The 14,169-nt window shown below is 42.6% G+C and overlaps 1 protein-coding gene across 1 annotated transcript in view; it reads left to right on the top strand.

Moving 5' to 3' along the window:
- ERC2 (ELKS/RAB6-interacting/CAST family member 2) overlaps nt 1-14,169 on the top strand; it is a 501,410-nt gene that overhangs the window by 467,863 nt on the left and 19,378 nt on the right. The gene's annotated exons all lie outside the window — the stretch shown is intronic.

Genomic DNA, 14,169 nt, shown 5'->3' with positions numbered 1-14,169 from the left:
CCTCTGACATTGTGTAGCCTGACTTTCATTGACTGGGATACTTCAGGGTGTGTGTGGAGTGTGTACATGAGGGGTTCACATAAAAATATACTGTATCTTTTCAGGGGTCCTTGCACCACAGAAGCCTTCCCAGCATAATGACAGGAACATTATGAGTAATATCAATACATTAGTGATGTCCCATTGATTTCCATTCTAGAAGTAGACTGTAGAAAACCTAATTCTAAGAAAAGCTTTCCTAAGTGAGGCAAGTTGCGCAGCAGAAGGGTTAGTTTCTTTGGTCTTCGTCTTGTCTGAGGTGCTTTAGAAAACAGACCATTATTTAGAATGATTCCCTTCCCTCTAATATTTTTTAACTTCTAGCAGACTAATTGGCTGGTACTTTGAGCAGGTGGATTTACCAGTATTTCTATATTCTCTAAATTTTCTTGGCACTTTCTGAACATAAACAGTGTGGTAATGAGTTCTGAAAACTGATTGTGTGAAGTATGGGCCTGTTTCTCTAAAACTTTGAAACCCAATTGTAATTTGTTTTATTCAGTATCAGAATTAGATTGCAAGAAGCTATGTTTCAAAAGATGATACTTTAATTCTCCAGTGGAACAGACACTTTGGTATTCTGTGTGGCAGCACATCTGTTTATTTAAACAAAACTTTAGATGGTTTGAGACCAGGATAAACTTTTTAGTTTAAGACCAAGATACCTTAAGGATCACCTGTGTCCATATAAGCCTACCTGAGCCTTGAGCAGAGCTGGCCTCTCCATGAGGCCAACAGGTCACCTAAGGCAGTAGTTTGATAGGGGGCCCCAATCTTTGATAATGTTTATGTTGTCTCTTCATATGGCAACAGTAGTTTATACCACACTGTTGTCGTTCATCCTGTAACCTGTAAAGCAGTCTTGGAACATCGTCTACTATACCATCTATACCTCTCTCAATTTTTTCTTTTCACTGCAGGGGAACATCATCTGATCACCCAAATCTGTTAACCTTGTCAGTAGTTCTTTGTATCTACTTTTTCCCCAGTGATTTGTTCTGACTCTTGTTTATACCAACACAGCCACACTGAAGTTGCTGCATAGATAATAGTAACATAGCCTATTCTTTTTAGTATCTTGCCCTCAGGCAGTACTGCTACCTCCCTTCTTTCTTGAGTAAAAGTGGAATATTTGATTCTTTCACTCATTCTTTAGAGAAATTGAGAACAGTATGTATGTGTTGTTTTTTTTTCAAGAGTTTCTCAAAGTAATGATAGAATTGCTTGCAATGTTGGTGTGCCATTATAACTTCTAGATGCATACCAGGCTTAAACAGACAGAGCAGCATTTACAGAAAGAGTTAGAAAATAACTCAGAACCATCTTTGAGTACAGAAACGTTTTACAAATCAGATCAATAGGAATGTTTCCCAGCCACATCTTTGTGGAACTTTAAATAGTTGACTTGTGCATACGCTAAAAGGTTTAACAAAGTTATTTTTATGCCTTTTTCAAGGAGGTGTTTTTAATTTGTCAGTCTATTCAGGTACAGACACGTTGGATGGGGCAGTGCAATTCTAACTTGCTCTGGAACAGACAGGCCAGGAGGCCTGCACTGTATCCAATGCAAGTTTGGGGCTGGCTGAGGCTCAGCCAGAGGCAAGGGGGAAAAAATTCCCTTATTCTGGGGAGAGCCACAGTGGCCCCAATAGGACTACTTGAATCTGCGCCACCTGATGAGGTAGCACAGATCCAAGTAGAATGCAGCAGCCTGGAGTCACTCCACACCACCCGGGAATGGGGCTAGTATCAGGCATGACTGCTGGGTCCTGGCCCCGCCTCCCACGCCCTGCCCACCCATGGGCCTGACTGCTACCCACCCTCCCCTGCTCTGAAAGGCTTCCTTCCTGCCCTCCCCACACCTCTCCCAGACCTCCACACCAGCCGAGCTTGGCCAGCGCGGACCCTGCTGCATCCTGTTGGCACAGAGGCTGGATGTGGCCTCCATGGGCCAACGCACATCCCTATGCCAGCCCAGCCAACTTGTACAGAGGCATAAATGTGCTTTATAGCACATTTGCGACCCTCCTGGGCCGGTGCAAACAACTTGCACTGGCCTAGGGCGCAGTTAGGATTGCTCTCTAAGTGCGCAATCCTAACCTACTTTCCAGCAGTAACATAGCTATGCCATTGTGGCATGCACTACATCCTGCATTGGGGAGGCAGTCAAGGAGGCCTCCTCAAGGTAAGGGAATGTTTGTTATCTTATCTTGGGTCTGCATTGTGGCTAGGTCAGTGCTGAAAAGTTGGTTAGGATTGTGCTCTAAGTCACATGGAAATAAAGTTTCTGTAATAGTTGAAAATGTCAATGATTTTGGGCAATATTACTTAACTACTTCTTTATTGAAATTAATCTTAAGGTGGAATGGTGCATCCTTCTTTAGAATCTTTAAAACATACTGGAGGAAGGATTTAACTAGCAAATGCTCCACGTTTTTCAATTTCTGTCTGTTTTTAAGTTAACATTTGTACTATGATAGAGATAGCTGACCAAAGAAATTTGAACCTCATCCACTATCCTCTGACATTTTATTGTTCACTGTGACCACTACAGATCATCTGACATTTTTGACAACTAGATCAACAGTTCTGAAACTGTGGGGCTGGGACCCACCAGTAAGTTGCAACCCAGTTTTTGGTGGTTTGTGAAACTGACAGGGCAGATTAGGATATATGCATCAAGAGTTAAACAAGGTGCTGTGTGTGGGGGGGGGGGGAACCTGCTGCCCATGACCATTATAGCCACACCCCTTGGTATTTATAAACCAGGCAGCAGCTTCTAGGATCTCTAAAATGTTTGGGAATCATTGAGATAGATTATGGTTATATAAGTTGTCAGAAAAAAAAAGAAAGGCAGTCCTCATTGGTGCCTTGAAGCAAATGTTTTGATTAAAATATGCTGCCCAAGAGTTTTCAACAAAAATGGTTTTTTTGAGGGAGAGGTAAGTGCAGTAATAATCAGTAAGTGAAGAATAAAATAATTGTGACAGAATCATCATTAGCTGAAAACATTGCTTTTAAAAATAGACAAAGGGATAGCATTATGGAATACACTGTATTCCTTAATATCAATATAACATGTAGTGTCCTTTCTGTTTTGTTTTTAAAGAATATTAAAGAGGAAAGCGCACCCACACACTAATCAGAAAATTCCAAGAGTTCTAAAAGTTTTGCTGTTCCCTGTGGGATTTCTCCTTTCTCCCGCCCTTGGAACAACCCCCTTTGTCATGCTTCAAGCTGCCTTTTTCAAGTCTTCCCAAATGGAATTTTTCATGTAGTATAAGGAAAGATGGTGTTAAAAGACTAGCAATCCTGACTATAGTCTCCTGGACTACAAGATCGGAATGTGCATGTTTACTGTGGTTCTAAGATAAGCAAAACTCCCTGCAGCTATGGAGTGAAGGCTAGGATCTGAAAGCAGCTTAAGATATTTCAGATTCATTGTAAATATCTGGAAACAATAGTCTGGAAAAAAATAACTATGCTGAGACCCAGTGTTTCATATGAGAACATGCCAGTGCAGTATTACTGAAGAAAGATCACCCTTCCCTCAACATTGTCCCCTAGAGCAGTGGCTCCCAAACTCCGGCAGAGGAGCTGGCAACCAGGTAAGTCTTTCCAGGAGCAGGGACGGGGGCGATCATAGCTGTGATTGCAGCTGTGGTGGGAGCAAAGGTTTTTAAAACTTACCTGAGGGCAGTGCTGGCTTTCTGCAGGATCCAGGAGGCTTACAGACCCCTCTGTGGGCATCTGCACTGCTGTAAACAGCGCTTATCTCCAACCAGAAGCCACTTCTGGTTTTCATTCAAAAAACGGAAATGGCTTCTGATTGGAGATAAGCACTGTTTAGAGCAGTGCAGAGGCCCATAGAGGGGGCTACAAGCCCTCCAGACTGTGTAGAAGGCCAGTGCTGCCCTCCAGGTAAGTTTTAAAGCCCCTTTCTCCCAGTGGTACTGTGATTGCTGCAGTGCTGTCAGGGTACTGATTTCTGGGCCACTCTCCTTAAGGGGGACCCCCTGGTGGTCTCTTCTGGTCTCTTCTGGTGGACCTTAAGAGGTCTTAAGGACCTCTTCTGGTCTCCCTGGTGGGTCGCAAACCACCCGTTTGGGAACCACTGCCCTAGAGCAACCAGCCTTCTGCTCTTGCACTGGGTGGCCAAGCCTTCACTATCAGGAACCCCATGGAGGTGTAGAGTATACAGAGAAACCTTGTAGAGACCCTAAAGGCAAGGAGCTCTGACGGTGTGTTATCATATGAAGTACTACTTATATAGGCATTAAAGACAACATTGCTTCATATGGTGTATTTTCTGCATTATGCTTTGCTTTGTGTGTTTCCAGGGCATGATATGGAATAGATTTTAAAAAAAAAAATTAGTTCTAAGGTTCAAGCAGTCAATACTATTAAACTTTGTGGATTAACCCAATATAACAAATTGTCTCACAGAGCTCTATTGTGATTGGATCAATGCCAAGTGCACTGATTGCATCAGGATGCTGTAATGCATCACAGACTTATATGGAGATTGAATTGCCAGAACTCAAATATATCCAGGTTTACTTCAGGCATAGATAGAGATAAAACGTTCGAAACAATTGGGTAGACTCCTCAAGCTTCTTAATAGGTGAAGTCTAATTGGCGTTCTGTAATGTTTCCACATGACATTTTCAAGGAATGTTAAAGGTTAAACAATGGTTGAAATGGAGGCAAACAAGGAATGTTATTACTGTGTGAGGAGGGAAAGTTCCATGGCCAGGCTCTCAAAAACAGATACACAATAATAATAGGGAAACTGCACGCAGATAGAGCTTTATTTTCACTTTTCCCTGCGGTCAAAATCTCTGCTGAGGAAGAAAGCAAACCAAAGATGGCACCCCAAAAAACCATTTTCAGGAAGTCTTCAAACAACTGCTAACTAGAGGCCTTTTCCATCGTTCACAGCCCAATCCTAATCAATTTTCTAGTGCTGATGCAGCCGTGCCAATGGGAAGCATACTGCATTCTGCAGTTGAGGGCAGCCACACAGGGCTCCTCAAGGTAAGATAACATTTCTACCCTTACCTTGGGACTGCAATATGGCTGTATCGGTGCTGGAAAGTTGGTTAGGATTGAGCTGTCAGTTATGTAGAAGGCAGTGGCATCACTACGTTTGCAGTCACACCACGAACCTCCTCCCATTTCCACACAGCCCTGGCTCTGCCTCTGCTGTGTGCAGTTGCCCTATGAGTTGAGGAAAGACCGTTCGTCTGTGATAGGCCTTGCGGGATGGGCTGCTTGATGGTGTCACCCAGTGCATGCCACACCCCCCCTAATTATGTCACTGATGAAAGGAACATACGTGGCGGGGAGGGGAATTGCACCAAACGCAGACTCATTTCAACATCTGACATAAGCCTACACGTGAACTTCATGTCTGAGGGAGGCTTTGAATCTGAGTCACCCCTATCCAGATTGGTCACTGTCCCCCAGACCACACTGGATCTTCAGTACTCCTCCCCTTGAGACTGGATGTTCATAGCTCTTTCTCATCGATCTTCCTTGGAATTTCTGGTCTTTTTTATTTATTGAACAAATGCAATATTGAAGTAGGGTGTGGATAGGAGGTAGATGGAAAGCAGAAATGTTTGCAGGTGCAGAAGACAAAGAAGTAATGTTTTAGTTATGAGTTTCATGCTGCAGATTTTCTTTATACAACTATAGAAATGGTTTAGAAATTTAGGAAAGTCATATATAGCCTTGCAGCTGGACCTTAAGGACATTTACTTGGAAGGAAATTCCACTGATGTCAGTGTGATTTACTTCTGGGAAAGTATGTAGTATGAGGGGCAAAAATTGAGTTTGTGCAAAATCACATTGTTTAGAATTATTCCGATTACATGAAATGTCTGCTTAGAATACTCTACTTTTAGGCTGTCCACTTGTATGGAAAACAGTAAAATACTGAACTGTCCTCATTCACCTTGACTGGGGAAACCTGAAAGTTTTTGATGTGTTTGGAGAACAGTTTTTTTAAATGACACTTCTAAATGATACGGTAAATCTTGTGCCTGTCAGCTTTTTATCTGATCCCTTTAACTAATGGAAAATTCTAATGAAGAAAGCAGAGACCCAGTTTAAAGACCCAAGGACAGCAGATTGAATGGAGGTGTAACTCACATTTATTATAGTTATGCTTCAATAAAATAACTATTCTGAGATTAAGAGTGCAATCCTAACCAATTTTCCAGCACCAAGGTAAGGGCAACGCAAGTCCAAGGTAAGAGAACTAACATTGCCTTACCTTGAGGAGGCCTTGACTGCCCCCCAACTGCAGGATGCAACACATGCCCCACTGACACAGCTATGTCAGTGTTGGAAAGTTACAGCCCAATCCTGAGCTCCCGTGACATGCAGCTTCTGTTAATCCTGTTAATTGTGTTAAGGCTGCAGCCAGAAAACAAGCATGTTCTCCCACTCTGCCCTGCACTGGAGTTAGCCACCCAAGGCATTTTGGGTGCATGTGCAGGCATGGTCTGGGCAGAGCCAGGCTCACCTAGGGGCATCCCCCAGCAATCCCACACCAGAATCCCAGTGCCTCCACTGCCGCTTTCACATCCTCTTCTTCAAGTGTACAATTCATTGTAAGTATCTGATATTCCTAACTTATATTTTAGCTTCCATCAGTGCGTTTTAACAGAAACAAAACTGATAGTTCATCTGCAGTTGACCAAGTAATGTTTCAAGCTAGAATTCCTTTTGAGAATTCAAAGATAAATGCTTTTAGTCCAATCTGGACAGTGATGTCATTTTCATTGAAATTATTTGCCTAAAAGCTATAATTAAAAATCCTCAAAGGATTGTTAAGAATAACTGAAGTATTTCCCAATTGCCCTTTTTTCACAATTAGGTTGGTCAGCCAAACATATAAATGGAATTGGCCAAAAAGTGCTTGGGGCCTTTTTACCCTAGAAACTTTCCATCCACTTCAAGACTGCAGGTGTCCGTAATGCATCAGCCAGAGACAAATCTTTTGTCTGGCAACCTTTGCTAACTCAGTAGTTTAGTTCTTCCTGAAAATATTAGGGATCAATTCAGCAGCTCTCAAATCTTATCACAGTGGAAATTCATGGACATTAACAGAAAGTTAGCAGTCTTTTCTGCTTTGAAGTGTTCGTTGAAAGTATCTGCACCAGTGTAAAGAAACTGATTCCAATGAATCAAAAGGGCATTGGCCAAGGTACTGAAAAACTAAGTATTACAGTGAATGGGTTGTAACCTTTGGTAAGTCTTGCAGCTGTGGAAGGACTTCTGCATGCAGAACACAATCATAGGCTACGATCCCTAGGAAACTGAACATAAGAACAACTCCGCTGGATCAGGCCATAGGCCCATCTAGTCCAGCTTCCTGTATCTCACAGTGTCCCACCAAATGCCCCAGGGAGCACACCAGATAACAAGAGACCTCATCCTGGCACCCTCCCTTGCATCTGGCATTCTGACGTAGCCCATTTCTAAAATCAGGAGGTTGCACATACACATCATGGCTTGTAACCTGTAATTGATTTTTCCTCCAGAAACTTGTCCAATCCCCTTTTAAAGGCATCTAGGCCAGATGCCATCATCACATCCGGTGGCAAGGAGTTCCACAGACCAACCACACTCTGAGTAAAAAAAATATTTTCTTTTGTCTGACCTAACTCTCCCAACACTCAATTTTAATGGATGTCCCCTGGTTCTGGTGTTGTGTGAGAGTCTAAAGAGCATAACTCTATCCACTCTGTCCATCCGCTGCATAATTTTGTATGTCTCAATCATGTCCCCCCTCATGCGCCTCTTTTCTAGGCTGAAGAGACCCAAATGCTGTAGCCTCTCCTCATTACTGGTGCCCCAGCCCAGTAATCATCTTAGTCGCTCTTTTTTGCACCTTTTCCATTTCCACTATGTCCTTTTTGAGATGCAGCGACCAGAACTGGACACAATACTCCAGGTGTGGCCTTACCATCGATTTGTACAACGGCATTATAATATTAGCTGTTTTGTTCTCAATACCTTTGAACTGAGAAAAACTATCATTTAAAAATAAGGTCATTATGCTCATTAGGATTCTCCTGCCGTTCAGCTGTGGTGCACACATTCTTAGTAGAACAGTTACATTGTGATTATTTTTAAAAAGGAAACTGGGAACAGATTGTTGCATGTATGAAACAGGTCAAACTGGAATTTTGGTTTCATTACAGTTAGAGACAATTTACAAACTGCTTCGATTACACTCAGAACGATGGTTGAAGTGGTGCTGCCGTCTTAGCTCTGCCTCTACCCAACAGTCTTCTCCCTGCCTTTCTTAGATTATGTAATTTTTTTCTAAGAGAACACACGGAACACACATTACTTCTTTTGCTCTCAACATTAATGTAGAGACTACATCAGACCTTTATTTTAAATATGTCATTTGGGTATTCATTCCACTTATTTCAGAGATGTTTGAGTGGCTCTAAACTAGGCGAAGTTCATCAGGACTGAATCAGTAGCTGCACCAGAAGCAAATATTTGTGTTGCGGGGAAAGACAGGATGAAGCAGATTCTGTGGGGGAATTCTCTGCCTCAGATAACAAAGTTTTGTAAAAATAAATTTACCTGTATTTCATATTAATAACACCAATCCTGAACATACTGTTTGTTCAGCATTCACTAAGTTCAGAAAGACTTGCATCTCAGTAAGAATGTGCAGAGTTATTGTCTTCATTTAAGTTCTGATTTCATATTCTGCTTATATGTTATTTCAGTGTAGTCTCTCTAAAAATGCTGGTAGTTTCTCTGCAAATTACTACGTAAAGCAGAATGTTAGAAAACCCTTCTTGATTTGACTTGTAGAAGTAGTGCACAGAGAAAGCTTAGCCTTTAACAGCTGTGTGATAGAAATGCGACAAGACAATTTTTCTTGGCACAGAGATGCTGTGATGGAAAGATTCACCCAGTGCATTTCTGCCCAAGATACAGCTGCTTAAAGGTGCAGAAACTAGTGGCGGACCTCCCCAGCCCTGTGCCCAGGGGCAAAGGTCTGTGATGGTGCCCCCCACGGGCTGTCACCGCTCCCCTGTGCAAATCCACCCCCCCCCCCACTCATCTGAGGCTCATGGAGCCTTGTGCAAACCAAGGCTGCATTGGAGAAGCCTCTCTGAAGTTCCCTGACGCTATAAACTATGCTTCCATGAAACCAGAAGCACAGTTTCCAACCCCATTGGGACACTCAGAGAGGCTTCTGTGGTGTTCTAAAGGCTTGTGCCTGTGGCATTTTCCCCATAGAACATAATAGGAGGTCCGCAACTGGCAGAAACCCTGGCAGATATAAAGGAGGCCATTAGAGATACAGTACAAAGTTATATGAGAGGTGCCTTTAGAAACAAGACATCTGGGTAGATGGACCTCAATGGTGTAATCCAGAAAGGCTTTTCATTCTCTGATATTTGCTACAAATAGCTGCTTGAAGGGCATGATTTGTGGTAGAAAAACCTGTACAGGGGTAAGTATAAACTCCCACATGATGTAGTTCTGATTTTTGGAGAAAAAACACTTCCTGTGTTATGCCTGCTCCTTAATTATAGGACAGCAACTGTTACCCTGCACATGCCTGATCTTGTCTGATCTTGGAAGCTAAGCAGGGTCAGGCCTGGTTAGTACTTGGATGGGAGACCGCCTGGGAATACTGGGTGCTGTAGGCTTATACCATAGTCTTTCGAGACTGAAGGTTGCCAACCAACCTTATATGTAATTTGGCCCTCAGCAGATGATTTTACTATGCTGAGTAGCCTTTATGCCAGGGCTAGTGCCAGCATGACATCATCACAACTTTATGTTGAGTCAGTGGCAGAGGCAGCACTATAGCAATAGCCAGAGAAACAAAAGATGACATAGCTACATTGACGAGAACTCCTGCAGCCACCCTAGAAACCTAGTCACCACCCACCTCTCAGGCGTTTGCATACTGCCAATGCCCCTGCATTCACTAAAGCAGGAAACCCACCAACAGTCTACATATGCAACCGTTGCAGTTTTGCTTACGAACTTCTTGAATTAAGAGTTTATTTAAATAAACAAAATAAACGAAGGCAATTTGTTTTAGTTCCACCAAAGCAGTAGTAAGATTAAAGATACAAAGTGCATACAAAACCATTGGATCCGCTTGAGCTATGCTATGGGCCAGCCAGGGATAAGGCCACCAGGAGAGAGGTAAGTAAAGAAACAAGAATGCCTCTAGGTCGGAGTCTGTTTGCTCAGATTCAACTGCTGCACGGATTGCAGCCGTACAATGGTCCATGCCTTAGTGACTTCAATGCTGGACTGCTATAATGTGCTGTACGTGGGACTACCCTTGAGGATGGCTCAGAAGCTGCAGTTCATGTAGAATGTGGTGGCCCAGGTGGTTGCAGGGGCCAGACGTATTGACTCTGTTGGACCATTGCTTCAGCAACCGCACTGGCTGCCCCTTTGTTTCTGGTCCCAATTCAAGATGCTGGTGTTGACCTTTGAGGCCCTTCATGGTTTGAGTCCAGGCTGTCTGAGAGACTGCCTTCTCCCATGCACGTCTCAGCTCACCTGAAGGGGCTCTCCTTCAAGAGCCAGCTCTATTCCAAGTGAGCGGGTGGCAACTCGGAGGCAAGCCTTCTCTGTAGTGGTGCTACAATTATGGAATTCTCTTCCAGGGGAATTAAGAACGACTCCCTCCCTCATGGCTTTTCAGGAAGAGCTCAAAATACACCTGTTTAGTCTGGCATTTGGTTGATGGGCGGATGTTTGCCCTCTGTGTCTATGCAATAGTGCTGTGGCTTGATTGCTTCCCTGGAACAATTTGCCTCCGCCCCCCTCGCTTGATGTTGTGTGTTCATTTTGCTTTGTTTTACTTTGTTAATGTTTTTATGTTTTAATGTTTAATGTTGAAATTAATGTTTTAATACTTTGTTTTGATTTTTTTTTTTTTTTTGCTATTGTTGTGATACATTGTACATTTTGCTTTGGTTTGGAAAAAGCAGAATAAAATTTTTTCAAAGAAATAAATAAAATTTGCATACCTTCCTGTAGGCTGCCTGGTCTCCAGTGGGTCTCCTCAGACCTACCCAAGCTCTTTGGCTGGTAAAAGTCTGAAGAGTCTCTGGGGGCGGGTTTGGATGCTGGGAAGGGAAGGATTAGATCTGTTGTGTGCAAAATCCAACCCTTTCCCATTCCCAGTCTGCCCAATCCCCTTCCCAATCTTCTCCCAAAGCCAACTTACCAGGAGTGGTGGAGATACTATGGCCCAATACTAGCTGCACAGGGTTTCCCGGCTCTTGCACTATTGTTAGTGAGCCACAGAATATCAAAGCAGCTGCATCCCCAGCATTCCTAGCTTTATGCTGGTGGAGCATGAGATTTGACAGTGTAAGGCCTGGATTGGACTGGGCTGTTAGAGGATGTAGTAGAATCAGACAACAGGCATTTAGATGCTCCTTGACTGAGCAGCAAGGCCTACCAGAAATATAATTTTTTAAAAGGTTTCATTTTTCAGACTTTTATCACCTGTGGTCAGCTGAAGTCAAGCACCTAAATTCCATTGATTTCAATAGGGGAGATTTAAGCAAGAACTTAATACTTGCTAGTTGGACTCAATGGGATTCTAAAGTGTTAGATTTGGGGACATGATTGAGACATACAAAATTATGCAGGGGATGGATAGAGTGGATAGGGAGATGCTCTTTACACTCTCACATAATACCAGAACCAGGGGACATCCACTAAAATTGAGTGTTGGGCAGGTTAGGACAGACAAAAGAAAATATTTCTTTACTCAGCGTGTGGTCGGTCTGTGGAACTCCTTGCCACAGGATGTGGTTCTGGCGTCTACCCTAGACGCCTTTAAAAGGGGATTGGACAAGTTTCTGGAGGCAAAATCCATTATGGGGTACAAGCCATGATGTGTATGCGCAACCTCCTGATTTTAGAAATGGGTCATGTCAGAATGCCAGATGCAGGGGAGGGCACCAGGATAAGGTCTCTTGTTATCTGGTGTGCTCCCTGGGGCATTTGGTGGGCCGCTGTGAGATACAGGAAGCTGGACTAGATGGGCCTATGGCCTGATCCAGTGGGGCTGTTCTTATTTTCTTATGGGCTGGACCATGCTCTGTCTGAATGCTCTGAAAATCATGAACGCTTTATGGTGATTTAAAAAAAATTACTTGCCCTGCGTTATATCCGTTTTGCTTTGGAAGTGTTCAAAATGTGTCCTCCATAATGATGATAAATCTTTGTGACTTATCAAGTCACTTGTGTGTATAGATTAAATTGTGTGTATAGATTAAAGGCCCAATCCTATCCAATTTTCCATTGCTGGTGCAGTTGTGCCAGTAGGTTATACATTGCATCCTGTTGTGGAGAGGCAGCCACTGGGGCCTTCTCAAGGTATGAAAACGTGTTCCCTTACCATGGGCTGCATTATGGCTACACCAGAACTGGAAAGTTGGATAGGATTGGGCCCTAAGTTGATAGTGACTGCAATGTAGATCACCTCTACAGTACTGAATTTCACAACTGAGCAAGGATCTGATAGTAGGTTTCCCCTAATCCTAGTCTAACAGCCCAAGCCGTTCCCCCACCAGCCCAAAGCAGGCAGTACCACCAATGGAGTGTGTACTGTATGCTCTGGTGGTGGGGATGACAGACAGCCTGGGAAAGGTAAGTAAAAAACATTTTAACTTCCTTCTCCATAGGGTATCTGGCTTCCAATGGATCTCCTTAAAAATTTTTAATTTAAATTTTTTTAAAAATGGCTATCATAGCACTGATTGTTATTGAACAAGTAAAATGTGGCGTACCATTGGAGCCCATGCTGGTTTCTCTGTAGTGTTCCGAGACACGGCTGACACATTTATAACAAAAACTTGTTAAAAGCATGTTTCTATACAAAGATGCAAGTTATGTATAAAGGTGCATTGTTCATCTGTGCTACTTTTTCATCTAAAAAAATAATTAAATATCTAGATGAGAATAGATAGACTTTTCTTTCTGTTGTTCCTTGCAAAGATGAAACCATACTGCTTTCTAATGAGAGTTATGGTGCTGTGCTAGCACTCTAGCCATAACCACATTAACCTGGCAGTAAGTCTCGTGATTTCAGTGTGATTTAATTCCCAGTTAAGTATGCTTAGGATTGCAGCCCAATAGAAACAGACACAACGGAAAAGCAAAAACAAACTAGCTTCTACTCGCAATCCAAGTCTGGAGAAAAGAAAATAGGATTAATAACAATTATACCTTTTTTCCTTATTATCTGCTGTCATACTTTCCTACATAGGTCTGTTTTTAAATAATTCTTATAGAGAACTATCTGTTTAATGAGTCATTTCCTGTCATAAAATAAGGAAGGCAGACCTAGCATCTTATGTTGCCTATATGCATTCAGGAGTCTGAAAAATCTCCAGGCAGCTCCTTTTTCAGTGTTAATTATATATTTTAGCCCACTTCTTTGTGTTTTTGTTCTTATATGCTTCTGTGTAATTACCATGCTTAGGGACCGAGAAAAAAGACTTTTCGCCTGAGTATAGCCTATATGTTATTGACTGCACCAAAGTACACAGAGTACATTTCCTGTGCTCTGTGCCATACTTTTAATTTTCAGAGCCTGTAAAGATTTTAAGGGAGACAAGATCCAAATGTTACCGCAACAGAAAAGTCAGATGGATTGTGTGCAAATACACAGAACTTTATTCAGTCACTGATGTGCGTGAAAGCTGAAATCTGGCCATAGTACTTCAGATAAGTGTCTGCTGGGCACTTGGAACTATAGTCTTTCTCAGTCTGCCAAGTGTCTAATATCCCAGCTGGTGTTTGTGAAAGGACTATTACCAATCAGTATTTAGAAAAAGCTGTATTATGCACTCTTGATTTTCTCTTGGAATAAGCCAGGCCCGTTTTGTGACACGGTATGATGACTGGTGTCAGACTTGCTTGCTGCTATGAATTAAATACCAGCTTCATTTTGAAATGACTGAACAAAATGCATTGCCCTTCTGCAACTGTTGAAATTAGTTGAATCCAGGTTCTGGACAGAGCAATTGCAAAGATGACTTTCCAAAAATTAAGTTCAGCAACATGGAAGGATTTGATCGTGTTACACGTGACCAT

The sequence above is a fragment of the Tiliqua scincoides genome, chromosome 2 (genome assembly GCF_035046505.1).
Source record: "Tiliqua scincoides isolate rTilSci1 chromosome 2, rTilSci1.hap2, whole genome shotgun sequence".
NCBI lineage: Eukaryota > Metazoa > Chordata > Lepidosauria > Squamata > Scincidae > Tiliqua > Tiliqua scincoides.
Note: the sequence above shows the minus strand (reverse complement) of the source record. Positions and strands in the feature narration are given on the sequence as shown.